Source organism: Sus scrofa, chromosome 7 (assembly GCF_054392235.1).
Source record: "Sus scrofa isolate SSC_HxYL_T2T_F1_AM1 chromosome 7, Sscrofa_HxYL_maternal_Yorkshire_Landrace_v2.0, whole genome shotgun sequence".
Classification (NCBI taxonomy): Eukaryota; Metazoa; Chordata; class Mammalia; order Artiodactyla; family Suidae; genus Sus; species Sus scrofa.
In genome coordinates, this window is record NC_139389.1 from 10,622,963 (window position 1) to 10,639,631 (window position 16,669).

Here is a 16,669-nt window from a genome sequence, read left to right on the forward strand (position 1 = left end):
GTGGTCTGGTTACAGAAGCCTGATTTTCCCATCCGTGGTATTTCTCCTCTAAACCGGGGGCCAGAGGACACTGTGCCGGTTCTAAGCCTCTGTTGTTACCTTTCTTTCAGTAGACGGTTTACCTACAAACTCCCTCTCCAAGGAATGGAGGCCAGAGGAGGAGGGACTTGACAGTGCACAGTGAGTTTTTCAGACACGCTCTTCAGGTGCGTGAGAACCATACCCGTCAGCATGCGTGCCCTGCGTCATGCTCATATTTGTGGAGACCTGGTCACATGGCAGGCACTCCGTGACCATCTGTAAAAAGCTGAATAGCTCCAGGGCCATTATGGGGCTCCTGACACCATACAACGTATACACACTAAATCTTTCCCTCTATTTTGAGTGGTCTCGAACTATTTTTGATTATTCTGAGACTGCTTTTTTGATACAAGTACAGAATTACTACAGCCCCCCCCTCATGATTTGCTGTACAGTAAAATTCCCTTAATCGGGCCTAGCATTTTGGCATTTATGTAAATTAAGACACAGTGGGAGTCCTGTCATGGCTCACTGGTAACGAATCTGACTAGTATCCATGAGGACGCAGGTTGGCTCCCCAGCCTTGCTGAGTGGGTTAAGGATCCTGCGTTGCCTTGAGCTGTGGTGTAGGTCATAGACTTGGCTTGGATCCTGCGTTGCTGCGGCTGTGGTGTAGGCTGGCAGTTGCAGCTCCAACTGGACCCCTAGCCTAGGATCTTCCCTATGTTGCAGATGTGGCCCCAAAAAGACAGGGGAAAAAAAAAAAAAAAAAGACACAGTGATCTTACTGGGTAAGAAGTTTGAATGAAGGGTTGTAATTTAGAAATCTGTAGTTTTATGAGATTCTCACTTTGCACAGTGTTTGTATAAATGGAATCCTAGATTCATTTAGCTAATTTTCCTTATTATAACCCCATTCATTTCTGAGTTTATAGCCAAAAAAAAAGAAGAAATGCTGTAACATAATTATCAGTGTTTCTTTAAACAAATCCTACAGTAAGAATGTTTTTAAAAAATTAATTCACATGAGCCTCGCAGTCTCCTGTTTCTCAAAATAATAAAGATTTTTACTCTATTTAATTCCAGGTCCTCAGCAGCTTTTCCTTATCCATGTGTGTCTCCTCTCCTGCTCACCTCTGGTGAGGCTTCCTGGAGCCCTCGCTGGGTCTGGGTGAATGGTCTTTGCTCTCTTAGCGCACTTAGGAGCAGGGTGCAAAGTTCGAGAGATTTAGAGCCTTAAGGCCCACGTTTGGATCCCAGTGCTAATATTTATAGGATTATAACCTTAGGCAAGGGTCTGAGCCTCTTCCAGTCTATTTCCTTAAACAAAGGGAATCAGAAAACACATTGGAGAAGTAGTGGCCAGATTAGAGATAATATACGTTAACATATCTAGTAGCAGAGCAGTAAATACTCAAAAATGGTAGCTGTTTGTAGTATGCTAGCCCTCCCCCCTGTTCTGTGGTCATGTTTGCTGTCTGGCATCTCAGGACTGTGGGCTTTTTAGAGAATGTTTCTCTGTCCCTGGACCTTGGGTCAAAGTCTTCATGGAGGGGACATTATGCAGATGTTTTTTTTGGATGAATGAATCAATGACTGGCTCCATCTTTAAATAGCCAGGCTTGGTTCGTGTGTCTTGTAGCAAGCTTACTTATTGAGACAGATTTGATTTTTAGAGACTCTTTCTTCCGAATGGTGTGGAAATCAGAAAAAGGAAAGGAACAAAGTAAAGAAATTAGATTCCGTATTTTGGTTCTTAAAATGTAGCATGTCCATGGATCATAAAAACCCACCATAAGAAAAGCAAGAGATATCTGGCTAAATCACAGGTCAGAATGTGCCCTTCTGAGCATTAAAATAATAGGTGCAAAACGAAAATCTGAAACACCAAAGGGTTTTACTCTCTCTCGACCTCCAGCATTTCTCATTTATTGGCAGGACCATCACTGTTTTCCTTCTAGGTCCCAATCATGGGAAGCACAGGATCTTACAGAAACTTGCAAAATGAACAATCATTGGCATCTCCTGTAAAGAAGAGAAAAAACCCAAAGCTGTGATAGATTTTAAACTGCAGCCCTCCTGGGACACTCTAAACGGCTCATAAATACAGCAGGTGGAATATTGCCTACGTGTATTTTCCACTTACACTCACCTTTGAGTTCTGTTCTGGCCTCTTGAGAATCAATACACACAATAACAGAATTGCTGATGTATTAATCTTTTCTGCTGATCTAAGCATTTTTTTCCCTACCAAAGTGGGAATCAGGCTAGGGGAGAAAGTGAAATCTAGATCACTATGAAAGTAATGGGGGGAAAATTTAATTTCCAGACCTCAGGAAATACACTAAGTATTTCTCTTTTTCTGACCTCACTAAGGCATCGGATGGCGTGCCCTGGCTGGCCCAGAGCCACGAACTTCAGCTTATCACAAGCATCCTCTATCTTGGTTTGGTGACCTTTTAAAGACAAAGCCAACCTTCCAGGTAAAGCCTGGGCCAGAAGTTCCATTAGGATGATCAGTCACATTGTCCAGAGGTAGGGCTCTGCCCGCAGGTTTTCATCTCCATACTACAGCCTCGCGTGGCAGAGGGACAGCTTTTGGGTCTTGGTGGCGTTCACCTGTGAATGTGTTTCGTCGGGGAAACAGATGGTGACTATCCACAGGTGGGGAAGGAGGGAAGAAGATTCCTACTAGGGAAGAGCCTGACAGGATACTGCCATTCCTTAAATGCCGAGTGTGAAATGAGCAATGCCATGTTGTGCCGAGATGTGGCAGGGGATGCGGCCAAGGAAGAGGCAGTAGACTGGTTCTCTCGTAGCTTTGATTCTCTGCTCCAGCTTCTCTTAGAGATGAAGAGACTGACAGCAATTGGAGTGGGAAAAAAAAACCCTCAACTCCTTGATTTGTGGGGTTTATTTTAATTATTATTATTTCTTTTCCTGCTCCTCCTTAGAAAACTGGTAACATTATGATCCAAAAAACACAGATGAGGCAAGAGCATAAAATGGGGAAAAGACAGTCTATTCAGCAAGAATTGTTGGGAAAACTGGACAGCTGCATGCAAAGCAGTGAAACTAGAACACACCCTCACACCATGAACAAAAATAAACTCAAAATGGCTTAAAGACTTAAATGTAAGACAAGACACCATCCAACTCCTGGAAGAGAACATAGGCAAAACATTCTCTGACATCAACCTCATGAATATTTTCTCAGGTCATTCTCCCAAGGCAGCAGAAATAAGAGCAAAAATAAACCAATGGGACCTAATCAAACTGACAAGTGTTTGCTCAGCAAAGAAAACAAAAAGACAATTTACAGAATGAGAGAAAATAGTTTCAAACGATGCAACTGACAAGGGCTTAATCTCTAGAATATACAAGCAACTTATACAACTCAACACCAAAAAAGCCAACCACCCAATGGAAAAATGGGCAGAAGACCTGAACAGACCGTTCTCCAAGAAAGAGAAAGACAAATACCATATGATATCACTTATAACTGGAATCTAATATACAGCACGAATGAACGTTCCCACAGAAAAGAAAATCACAGACTTGGAGAATAGACTTGTGGCTGCCCGGGGGGGAGGGGGAGGGAGTGGGAAGGATCGGGAGCTTGGGGTTAACGGATGCAAACTACTGCTCTTGGAATGGATTTACAATGAGATCCTGCTGTGTAGCATTGAGAACTATGTCTAGATAGTTACATCACAAAACAACAATGGGAGGAAAAAGTATGTATACATGTATGTGTAACTTGGTCCCCATGCTGTACAGTGGAAAAAATTAAAACAAAACAAAACAAACCCCCCCTCCCAAAAATACACAGATGAGTGAAGTGCAAGGGCAGACGCAGGATGCCTGGCCTCCGGGTAAGACCGTGTAGGGCACAAGTGGCAGGACCTTTGCTTCTTGGGTAAATTCCTTTACCTCCAGGACCCATGATCCCCTCCTGAAAATGGCTACATCATGTCCGCTTCCGAGCTGTAAGGGAGGATGGTAACCTTTCCCTCTAACGTCTAAATTCTTGACCAGGACCCCTGACAGATTAACAAGAGAAAAGCATCCACGTCTATTTAATGCAAGTTTGACGCTACGTGGGGACCTTCCTAAGACAAGAGTTGAACCAGGAAGAGTAGACAGTCGTGGGAAGACGCGGTGGGAGAGAGAGTGAGGTGGGTCTAGCAAACGCCGGGAGACTCGGCGGGGCCTGTTTGTTCCTCTCTGGGTCTCTTTGTCTTAGGAAATAAGGTTGCTCCTCTCCTCTAGGTGCAGAGAGGGCACCTCTCACATGAGGGTTTTAGGACCTACTTCGGGGGAAGCTCAGATGGTCCCTCTGGCACATGCCAGTTCTCAAATCCTTCAGCTCAAAGTGCTCAGTACACCAGGGTGCCATATTTGAGGTAGCAAGTCCTAAATCCCATCGTCAGTTTGTGGTAGGCTTGAACAAGATGATAAGAAGTGGTGGATTCTACTTCGTTTTGTGACACTCCTGGGGGAGTCCTTCATGGCGTGAGTCTTGATGGGGAGGCAAGTTTCTGGCCCCGTAGGGAAACTGAACCTTTCAGTATCCTGGAGACAACTGCGAAGTCACTCCCGGTGGCTGCATGAGGGGTCCAGAGTCTGACAGTGGTGAGACCTTAACCAGAGTGACCCTGTGACAAGATCCAGACTGTGTCCCCACTGCGCAGTCCTCCTTGATTTCTGCCCATTTTCAGAGCTGTTTTCTAGCCTTCTATTCAGAGAACTTCTTTTCTGCTCAGGGTTAGTAAATTGGTGTCTTTTGCTTGAATCCAGGAACGCTGACCATTATAATACCGCCAGGGCACACAGCAGGATGCTCATCAAAGCAGACTCTCCGTACCTGGCACCCATGGCTGTTATTAGCCTGATAGAATATTCCTACTCTTGGCATTCCAGGACTTCATATTTGTTGCTTCAACTATTCAGGTTTCCGCAGTGTGTCGTATTTTGCCAGGAACAAATTTAAAGTGCCTTTGGAAGAATACACATCACATCACTTCTTATTACTTCCTTGATTTTTTTTTTTTACAAGGAACATATATCATCTGTAGTCCTCAAAAATAAGAAATATATTTCCATTAAAAAAAAAAAAAAACAGGGGAGTTCCTGTCATGGCTCAGGGATTAGCGAACCCAACTAGCATCCATGGGGATACGGGTTTGATCCCTGGCCTCGCTCAGTGGGTTAAGGATCCAGCATTGCTATGAGCTGTGGTATAGGTCACAGACACGGCTCAGATCCTGTGTTGCTGTGGCTGTGGTGTAGGCTGGTGACTACATCTCCAATTGGACCCCAGCCTGGGAATCTCCACATGCTGTGGGCGCAATCCTAAAAAAGACAAAAAGACCCCCCCCCCCCAAAAAAAAAAAAAAAGCAAAACCAAACCACAAGGGAGTTCTCTGGTAGCGTAGCCTAGCAGTTAGGACCTGGCATTGTTGCTGCTGTGGCTCAGGTCAGTGCTTTATAAAATGGGTTTAGTCCCTGGCCTGGGAACTTCTGCATGCTGTGGTCATGGCCAAAAAACAAACAAATGACCAAACAAAAAACTTACATGGCTTTGATTTGAATTATGTAGACTCATAGGCAACAAAGCTTTGGTGATTTCTTGATCTCAAATTAATGACTAGTATGCCCAGATTATGAGAGAGAGAAATGCCTTCTATAATTATACTCCAGAATGGCACCCCCATGGATGGTCAGGATCTCCTGGTGGATTGACCAACTAAAAATCTTCAATGGTTAGAGAAAGAAAGCCTGAGAAAATGAACTTTAATATTCTGAATTAAGGCCTGGGTTATAATCTGCAGTAATAATCTGCTAATATGGACACGTGGTCCATTCACAAGCCTGGACCAGCACAAGAGCATCTTGTCGGTCAGCCAAGTCCTGCGACTCAAAGGACGGTCCCCAGACCAGCAGCATCGCAGCAGAATCCCAGGTCCCATCCACACCTGCGGAATCGGAATCCGCATCTTACAAGACCCCCTGGTGGTTCAAAAGCACATTAAAGTTTGAGAACTACTGGGAAGTACCATGGCCATTAACAGCTGGGAGAAGTGTCCAGGCTAGTGTCCCCGAACCAGACAGGATAAAATGCATAGCCCGTTTTCAAGGGCCAGTGCTTTCCCGGGGGCAGTTCACCTGAATGGGTACTGTGTTCCTTAAGGAGGCAACTCGAGGACATTTCTGTCTTCCCTTCCGTCACATGATCATTTGGGGGGTGTTTTGTTTTTCCCTTCAGATTGCAGGGCTGAGGGAATCAGAAACGTCTTCTCTGCTCTGTCTGCCCCTGGCCTGACATGAGAGTGTAAGGGCAACAGAGAAAGAAATCCTCACCTGTCCGCCTCCCTGAAAAGGCGTGCTTCCGTCTTTTGGGGCGGGACTGGGTCAGCTGGAGTCTTGCTCAAGCCATTTGTTCAGGACGAGAGGTTCCTGCCGCATAAATAGATAAGTGTGATCGGCAGGATGGATTAGATCCTGAGGAAGCCATTATCATGGAGTGTCAGTGAGTAAAATTAGCATGTATTTTTAATAAGTCTGTAATTACTTATTCGACAATAGACCATATGGTATATTCACTTTCGTGGACTCAAACACTTAAGCCTTCAAATGCTGTTTAGTTTTACACACACACAGACACACGCATGAGCGTGCACACACACACACACCCCTTCTCCACAAAGAAAACAAAGGAATTGCATTTCGAGCTCAACCACATTCCCTTAAGGAGCAAATGCTCAAATTACTATCAAAGCCAGGACTTCTACCCTTGTGTCTAGAGAGCACAGTGACATGTTTTTGCTGTACCTTGTAGTACCTCAGGCCTTTGCTCTTTTTTTTAATTTGTTGACTCAGTATTCTTTGCTGAGGGCAGCCTGGCTGTTGCTAAGTTTTCTTGTTTTTGTGAATTTTTGTGTCAGACCTGGCATTGTTATTTAAATGAATCATAGGGTGGGGTGATCTTTTTTTTTTTGTTATTAGAATTTCATTAAATTGAGAAACAAAGAGCTCTGCTGCTTTCAAAGAGAAAAATGCCTTTATTTTCCCACTTCTAGACAGAACAGTGAGTAATTTTTAGTCCGGCCTTTTGATGATAGTCTGGTGAACATACTTTTAGAGATGTGCGTGCATTTTATGACTTCATTTGGATCTTTTAAAACTGCCAATTAAGCAGTGCCCCTACCATTTTTTTTCTACCCTACGTCCCATCTTGCTATTGTTACCTGAGGGGGGCGGGGGCACAAAAAATTGCTATCTTGCAACACATTCCGAGGTTTGGAGTAAGAAATGCCAGCATCACGAAGATGATCAGTTACTTTAAGACGACTGTGTATTTTTAAAATTCATTTACTGAATTTTAAAAAGTCAATCTGATCACTATGGAAAAGTTCACCTTTTAAATAAGCAAGAGCTGGAGCATTGATAAATGGGAGGCAATTCACCCAGACCCAAAGCCTGGTCCTGTCAGTCCTTGAGTTGGAAATTTAGAGGAATTATCTGCAATTTGGAAAGGCCCGTTCCAGAGACCACCTGACAGACAAGGCCACCATTTACCTTCTTGAAGTTTTTAACCCAGTGTCTTCAGCAGCCATGAAAGGGCGTTCAGATTTAGGACCTAGGCTGTCCTGTTATAATCTCATCCTTTTCAGGAGATTACACCATCTTGGGGTAGGAAGAGGTGCTAAAGATAATGATGCCAAGCCCTGTAGGGGGAGCCCCTGGCACCCCCAATCCTCGGGTTTCATCTCTTGGTCCAGCACATGGGCAAATGCGAGACTTGTATCTGCTGTCTATGAAACAGCTGGAGAGTTGAAGCCGTCACCTTCCCTTAGAGGCTCCCTCTTGGGACGACCTCTCTCTAACTAGAGCTTTTAACTAGACGTCTGACCCTTCATACCCTTGAGAGGGAATGCCAGAAACCACCTAAGAGCTGGACACCTAAGAGCCTCTGCAGCTGAGACCTCACGGAGGATTTATGCCAGATCAGTCCCTGGGGAGAGCTTCAGTGACCAGTGATCTCCAGGAGGAGGACTGCGTCAGCGCAAAGCTGCCCGTGTCCAGTGTGGGACTCTTGGCCTGGGGCTGTCGTAGATGACATACTGCAAGCATGTAAGAGTTAAGAAGAGAGAACACATGCAAATGCCCATAAGAAAGTCAACTCGATACGTATATATAAATGTCACAATGCCGTCACACAGCAGCGCCATTCAGTTGAGAACTCTTTTTCCTTTCCTTTCTGCTCCCAAGGGTGGGAGTATAGCCAGTGGATGGGGAGAAAGTTGGCCAGAAGAGGGGAGAAGACAACCGCACCCTCTCCCCAAAGAAAGGCAGTGCGGTTGGTGGCGAAGGAGTGGTATCACCCTGGGGTTCAGGACCAGCTATCCACAAACACCTTGGCATGTTGAATATCTGCAAATGTAGGAGTCTGAGAAGACAGCAGTAGTAGGAAGGCAGCTGAGACCTTTCCCAGCCCTTCTCCCATGAAACAGGTCCTAATTCCTCGTGCGAGAAGGGCCCTTCCCAAACCCGCAGGCGAGAAGCATCGTTATCTCTGAAGACAGAGGGACTCGGCCAGGAAGTTGAACACACGGCCCCGGCTCCATTTCCCCCAGTTCACTCCCCGGACCTCATACTCCTAAGCTAGCTTATTCCTCCACAGCTGTCCACATCTCATCAAAACTAGCACACCACCACTCAGGGCTGTCTCTTCCTTTCCTCACAAGGGCTGCGTGTCGTGTAAAACTTAGAGTCAGTAACTAGGAGATGAGTTAGGAAACTGTTGTGCTGCTTGAGGTAGGAGTGACAATGGCTGAACCGGAATCTGGCCTTGAGGCTGGGAGGAAGTAGCCATAGAAAGCTGGCTGTCGCTTCTTCTAGCGAGTGTGACTCTTCCATCAGAAACCTTAGCACCCAGAAGCGAGCTGACAGACCCAGGCGTCAAGTCCTGGTCCCCTCGCTGAACATGTGATTTGGGCAAATCCTTTGCTTTCTGAACCTTTGTTCCCTTAATGGGGCTATTGAAACATGGCCTTGCTACCTCCCAGGTGATTGTGCTGACCCACTGCAATAACCAAGAGATGGTTCTGAAATCGGCCAAACACTAGACACAAAACAGATGTTATTCTGTGCCTGTCCTTGTTCTGTGATAGAAAGATTCCACTGTGTTTCCAAGGGTGAGTTGCCAGGCTCCACCTCTAATTCTAACAAGCTGTCCTGGGACTTAGCAACAGACAGCATCACGTGTCAAAAATAATCATAAATGGGTCAGGAGACCTGATTATGTCCTTTCCTTCCTGGGAAGGGCTGAGACTCCGTTTCCTTACTGAAAATTGGGCAGAATGACATCTGTCCCGCCTGCCTCTCCCTTTAACCCGGAGGGAGCCACGGACACACACAGACGGGGTCGGGAGCTTGGCCTTTCTCACTACTTCTCTGGATGACCTCAGACAAGTCACTTTTCTTATCTGCAAAGTGGGCAGATGAGTTGTAAGACCTTTCACTTAGGAAATAGCATTATTTGATTACAGAGGAAGGATAAGATGAGATGGAAGCATGTTTGTGACAATTGTGAGTTCATTCTTCTCTGTTTTTGCCTGGTTGAGTGGCAGGGAGGGGATGAATGGGTTGAAGAGGGAATCAAAAGTTTACCACTCGGATTATCTGCACATTAACCAAGCCATGGAAGATGGAAGAAGCTGTGAAGATTTTCTCAATGTGCAGAGCCACCAGGCAATCAGTGACAATAAAATTGTGAATTCAGCAATTCCCTGCTGGGTTTTAATTTTCTGGCACCAGCGTGCCCATTACTTAAACATGCGTTTGGGCTGTTGCCAGCCTGCCCCTCTTCACCACGGTGAGGAAGGGGTGCTGAGAAGCCTCCCGCTTTGCACACCAGTAGGTCTGGGGTGTCCACAAACCCCACTGCTCTTGCAGGGTCAAGAAAGGGAGGTGGCACAGCAGACTTTGTTAATGACAAAAGGAAGCTGGGGGAGAATTGGAGGAAAATGAAGAGTGTGGAAGAGGAGGGAAGAAGTAGGGGGACAGAATCAAGGAGAGGATGGAGAAAAGGCATGGCTGGCAGTGCTGTTTCACGGACAGCACTTAAGGGAGAAGCCGGGTGTCAGAATAGGGTTTGAAAAGAGGATGGGAGATAAGGATGTACAACGACATGTGTCCCCTTCGCTTCTCTGGTCAAGGATGCAGCCAGTTGACACCTCGGCTGCAGAAAGCTTGCACCACCAGAGTGTTTGAGCTCAGCCTCTTGCTGGGCAGCTCCCAGCCAGTAGCGGGGGTCCCAGGACTTTTTGCTGAATGTGAACGGTGCCCCAGAGCTGCCCACCGGGCCGGCGGAAGCTTGCTCAGAGCTGCCCTTACGTGGAGACACTTCCTTCCCCATCTTCCTTCCTTCCCCCTCATGGTGGTTTGTGTTCCGCATCAACCTGGCCACGCCGTGTAATCAGCATGATTGTAGGCAGTGCTGTGAAGATACCTGGTATACGTAGCTGAAAGTCTGGAATAAGTTGATTGTACATAAAGGAGATGACCTTCCACCACATGGCTTAGGCTCCACCAATCCACTGAGCACCTTCAGAGAAAAAAGCAAACATTTCCTGGAGAAGAAGGAATTCTGCCTCAAGACCGTAGTAACGTCCACTCCAGCTAGAGTTTCCAGCTTGCCGGACTGTCGTGCACATTTCAGACTGTCATTTGAAATCACGAGTCCGTTCCTTAAAAAGAAATCTCTTTAGGAGTTCCCTCTGTGGTGCAGTGGGTTAAGAGTCCAACTGTAGTGGCTCGGCTGGCTGCGAGGGCCCAGAGGGTCAGATCCCCGGCCTGGTGCAGTGGGTTAAAAGGATCCAGCATTGCTGCAGCTGTGGCATAGGTCACAGCTGCACTGCCGATTCAATCTCTGGCCCAGGAACTTCCATAAGCTGCGGGTGTGGCCATTTAAAAAAATATGAACAGATAAATCTCTCTATATACGTATATCGAGTGTGAGTGTGTGTGTGCATTTTGGTTCTGTTTATCTGGAGAACACTGCCTCTTCTTTTACAAGTGTCAGACCTGTATCTGAAGGCCCCCTCCCCTCTTTATCTTTCGAGCTGCTAGCCCCCTCACTCTCGTGCCCTCTATCCCCACTGGACCGTCTACTTTGCGGAGAAGCCAACCACACAGTCCTGTGGCTTCATTTCCACTTTCCAGACTATGTCCTCCTCTTTATTTTAGAAAATCTGGACATGATTAATAAGAGCCTCAAGATCTCGTAACACTTGAGTGGGAGGAAAAGAAATTGAAGAAATAGAGTAAAAAGAGGAATGCAAGCAAGGTCAAAGGCCAGGAGAAACATGGGATCATAGCTAGAAGACACATAAAGGAAACTGCCTTTCCAAAAAAAAAAAAAAAAAAATGTGGCCATGTCAGATTTGGATATTTTGTTAAAGAGAATGGCTCCCAAGGGCTTTTTGCAAAGGGTAGATTGAGAAGACACCAGGCAGGAAAGCAGAGGAACAGACACACACACACACACACCCAGCATTTGTCTCGTGTGTGCTTACACACACACACACACACACACACCGGTGTTTGTCTCATGTTCGCTTGTGCTTATTGGAGAATCCATTGAAAATGTGTATTTCCTCTTTGCCAATTGCCATCCCTTAAATTACCTTTCTTAAAAACACACACAAAACAGTCTTCATCACATCTGCTTCAGTTTTATCCCCAACTTTTATGGTATTCCTCTGCCTGGCTTCTTAACAAAATGATACTGAATCGTAGAAGCCACTGCTTTTTCACAGCTGCCTTTTTTTCCTCAGTTGCTCTACTCCTGGTTTATACAAATAACCTGGATGGGTTGATTCCGGCGACCAGCCGAAGTGACACGTGTGATACAGTGACGAGGTGCAGACAGTGTCGCCGGAGCCGGCAGCTGCTGGAGGCTGGGGAGGGAATGGCAAGTGCTAATAAAAAAAAAGGAAAAAAATGTATACATGTAAGAACAACTTGATCCTCATGCTGTACAGCGGGAAAAAATAAAAAGTAAAATAAGATAAAATTAAAGCAGCGTATCCTGGCACAACATTACCGACAGCCTCTGAAGCTGGATTTTCAGGTCTGAACTCGCGCTGACTTCCCTGAAATCTAAAGAGCACCCATTCATTCCTTTATCCATTTATTCGACAATAGTTAACTTGGGGCGCAGCAGGTGCTGGGCATGGTGCTAGATGCCAGGGAAACGATGGAGAGTTAAACAGCATCCTTGCCTCCCTGCAAGGCTTCTGGTTCGATCAGTTGGTGACTGCTTACTAGGCTGACCGTGTTTCTGGGTCTCAGTGCTGGCTTCTTTAATGAAGGTGGAGCTAAAGCTAACTTGAAAAGCTTCTGTGCCCTTCCGCAAAGGCTGTTGTGTGGAAGCACACAGAGAAGGCCCATCAAGGATGCCCCTTGGTCCACAAGGCCAGGCCTTGCTGGCACCCAGGTCTTTTTTGTTGAAAGCAGCTGGCACTAGCCAGTCAGGTTCAGCTCTTATTTGGCCCCATTAATTCTGTGTCATTGTCAGACCTCAAGTATAGCCAGGCCGCTGGTCTCTCCTCAGATGGACCGAGCACCCGTGGATGGAGCAGGCTCGACTGCTGTTCCATCAACTGAGGCTACTCCTGCCGGAACTCAGTCACCAAGACGCTGTCCTAGAGCGTCAGAATTCCTTATGCACGTGACTTTGCATTACCTTGGTGTGTGAGTCAAACAGAACCAAGAGGGTGGGTGTGAGCACATGTGCCTGAGAGTGTGTGAGTGTGAGTGGGTGCAGGCGTGGGCACAGACATTTATCTTAAGGAATTGGGTCGTGCTGGCAGGCTGGAAATTCTGCAAGTGTTGAAGCTGCAGTCTTGGTTCCAAGGGAGCCTGGAGGCAGAATTTGTTCCTTTAAGGGGGAAACTGCAGTTTTTTTTTCTCTTAAGGCCTTCAGCTGATTAGATGAGTCCCATTCATATTATAAAGGGAATCTGCTTTCCGCAAAGTCGACTGATTTAAATATTAATCACTTCTGAAAAATAATTCAGCAGCTACTCAGACTGGCATTTCACCAAACACCTGGGCTTTGTGATCTAGCCATGTTGACGTATAAAATTAACCATCACTCTGGTGAACTCCAGTTGTAATATTTACCAACTGGATAGAGTGGCAGTTGACGGCATCACATGGTATTGAAATCAAGAAAGGAAGGCCTGGACATCCATAAGAGAGGAATAATTTTCATGTATAATCCTGCAGTCACAAAGTAATTATTGCCTTCTCTGCTCCCAGCTCTATTGAGCTCTGACACATAACACTGTGTAAGTTTAAAGTGTACAGTGTGATAATTTCACACACACACACACACACACACATTGCAAAATGTTTGCTACAGTTAGATTAGTTAACACATCCTTTACCTCCTGTAATTACTGCTTTGTTGTTGTTGTGTAAACATTTGACGTACTCTTTTAGTTATTCTCAGGTACGTGGCAGAGTATTGATGTACAGTACATCCTTATTTGTCTTATAACTGAAAACATATACCCTTGGACCAGTATCTTCTCATCTCCCCTACCTCCCAGCCCCTAGCCACCACCAATCTACTCTCTGTTTCTGAGTCTGGATTTTTTTTTAGACTTCACATGTTAGGGAGGTCATACAGTATTTGACTTTCTCTGACTTGTTTCACTTAGCATAGTGCCATCAAGGTCCATCCACAAATAGCAAGATTTCATTCTTTTTCATGGGTGAATAATATTTCACTGTGTGTACATACAGAATTCCCCTTATCCATTCATCTGTCAATGGACTTTAAGGCTGTCTCCATGTGTTGCTGTTGGGAACACCCTGCAATGAACATGAGGATGCATATACTTCTACAAGATAATGATTTCATTTCCTTTTTTTTGTTTTTTGGAGTTTGTGTGTGTGTGTGTGTGTGTGTGTTTTTTGCTTTTTAGGGCACACCTGTGGCATATGGAAGGTCCCAGGCTAGGGGTCAAATTGGAGCTACAGCTGCCCTGTCAGCCACAGCCACAGCAATGTGGGATCTGAGCCACGTCTGCGACTTACACCACCGCTCACAGCAATGCTGGATCCCCAACCCACTGAGCAAGGTCAGAGATCAAATCTGCATCCTCATGGATACTAGTCGGATTCATCTCTGCTGTGCCTCATTTCCTTTGGATACATACCCAGCAGTAAAATTGCCGAATGATACGGTAGATCCACTTTTAATTTTTTGAGCAACCCTCATACTGTTTTTCATGGTGCTGCACCGATTTATAGTCAGACCCCAAATGCACAAATAGATGTATTTCTCTGTAACAGCATTCTTAATTGTTATAGCCTATTCTATTGCATGACTATGCCATTGTTGATCCAACCAGTCCTCTATTAATGGACTTTAAAAGAGTTTCCTAATGTGTCCCCATTATAAACAAGTCTCTGCTGAATGTCTTCAGTCATACATCTTTGTCCACTTGTCCAAACGTTTCCCTTAGATAAATTCCTAGGAAGGGACTTAGGAGGTCGTAGGTTTGTACATATTTAAAAGGTCTTTGATGCCTATTGATAAGCTGACTTTCAGGAAAATACACCAATTGACATAAGGGCTGTTTTACTAGCATATGTTTATTAGCTTACACTGGTCTCATGTGTTTACTAAGCACCTCTGGGTTCTCTATTGCCAGAATTAAGCTGGGAAGAACATTGTTGTTACTCCTTGAATAATAAGAGTAATTTAAAAACAACTTAATCCTACCCCTTTGGCTTGGAAGAAAATTCTCTTTATGGAGTTTTTTAAAAAATTAAGTATATTTCTCTTCATTGATGTAGCAGCCTACTGTAAAAAGGATCATACGTTAGTTACCTAAGGATAAAGAGACTGAAGAAGCAGATGATCTCTTAAAGAACGTAGGTTGACGGAGTTCAGAACACACTCTCCCAAAATATGGCAGCATCGCATATTGAGCATTTTAAGCTGAGGGTCATAAAAACAGCACGTGCTGGCCTTCTATGGATTCTGTGCCCTCTTCCCTCACCCTTGATGCAGGTCATAAGATCCTCACGTGGCAGGTGCTCTCTCGATACCCAGGGGAAGAGAGCATGTTTGTCTCCAGAGATGGAGGGACCCCGAGAGGAATCCAAAGGAAATGGTCTCGTTAAATTTCCCCCAGTTTACCTCCTGTGTCTCACGCTCTTTTCTCTGATTATGTTTTTCCATCACTATCCACTCTTCCTCGAACCTAGTATGAAACCTCCTGGTTTAACCATTTATTCTCCCTCTGCAGGCTCCTGGGCAATGTAAAACTTATATTGAATACATTTGTATATTTTTCTCTGGCTAGTCTTCGTTTTGTTAGTCTAATTTGCAAGTCCCCAGCTGAAGGAAAGGGAAAGGCTTTTTCCTCCCTTATATGTACATGAACAGAGTCAGTGTTGCTTCCTGTTTGAGGACTGGTGGACTGGGAGAAGACAGAATAAGCAGACACCCCAGCTCTGGAATCCACGGTTCAATACCTGTTCAGAGGGAGATGCCTCAGGATCATCAGTATTAACAGCACCTCGTCAATTCAGATCAGAGAAACTCCACAGCCAGTGTTAATGCGCGTCCAGGACAGTTGGCTGGCACTCCCCTGAGTTGACATGAATGCAGTTCTCACAGCTAGGCATCCTCAACATTGAACTTCCCAGCCTCCACAGGCCGATGTAAACACACACCCACATGGCTCACTGGAAGGATCACCTTGACTTTGCTGCGAAAGTCGCAGAAGTGATGTTGTTAATGACTCAGCACTTTTGATCAGTTATAATCAGAGCCTTAATAAGTGCTTGTTGCATTAAATTGCTCCGTGTTAATTGTTTCTCCTTCCAGTGTTCACTTTGTGAGCATAACTGGGATTGACTAGCTGACATTTTTATTCCTGTGTACCCAACAGGACGGAAACCAAAGGAAGCAGAATAAGACGTGTGGTTGGGCGCCACCTTTGTTACTGTCCATCAGGGGGCCTGAGGGCTGGAGGGGAAGGAAGAGATCCATGCCTGAGCACATCCGGTTAGTGCAGCATCTGGACTGCGGTCCTGTGATCTAAGGACAGCCCTGTCTGCCCTCCGAGGACAGCAGCACACCCGTTTCCTGGGAGTTGGGGACAGTCACAGCACACACACACATTTCAAAGCAGGCTTAACCTGGAGTCCCTTCTGCCCCCGTGATGCCTTGGTTCTAAGCTGTCATCACATACCTTTTAAAATCCTTGCGCCAACATGCCAATTAAAAGCCTGGGTTGCCGTGGGACAATACCATTGAATGTGGGTTTCATTCTTTTCCAGCTGAACAAAAGCAGTGGCTTTGCTCCTCAAGCTCCGGGGACAATGAGCCTTTTTTGAATGGTCCGGGCCACCGCACACTTCCCAGGATCATCAGGGGCTAGATAGGTAACAAAAGGGGAGCTAGCCATAATGAATCAGAATTTGCAGAGTTTAGCGGCTACTGCGTGAGGGAAGGCTCCGAAGAACAGCAGAGGGACCCATTCCATTTGTGTCACTTGTTAACCAAAATTGTCAGTGACTTTTGGAACAATTACTGCCTCCCCGACACCAAAAC

General features: G+C 45.6%; 1 protein-coding gene and 1 long non-coding RNA gene across 10 annotated transcripts in view; one reads left to right on the plus strand and one right to left on the minus strand.

Annotated features, from left to right (window-relative positions):
• The window catches only part of LOC106507125 (uncharacterized), a 299,118-nt gene that overhangs the window by 200,139 nt on the left and 82,310 nt on the right, over positions 1–16,669 (plus strand). The gene's annotated exons all lie outside the window — the stretch shown is intronic.
• The window catches only part of LOC110261780 (uncharacterized), a 537,063-nt gene continuing 523,314 nt past the window's right edge, over positions 2,921–16,669 (minus strand). The window contains exons 7-11 of one of the 3 annotated variants that reach the window (XR_014809606.1): positions 16,308–16,492; positions 11,715–12,008; positions 10,538–10,633; positions 6,385–6,480; positions 2,921–5,019 (exon numbers count right to left, since the gene is read on the minus strand). This is a non-coding gene — a long non-coding RNA (uncharacterized LOC110261780). Of the gene's footprint in view, positions 5,020–6,384; positions 6,481–10,537; positions 10,776–11,714; positions 12,009–15,585; positions 15,822–16,307; positions 16,493–16,669 lie in introns of those variants that run through there. The other 2 variants (XR_014809604.1, XR_014809607.1) reach the window with 2 other exon arrangements.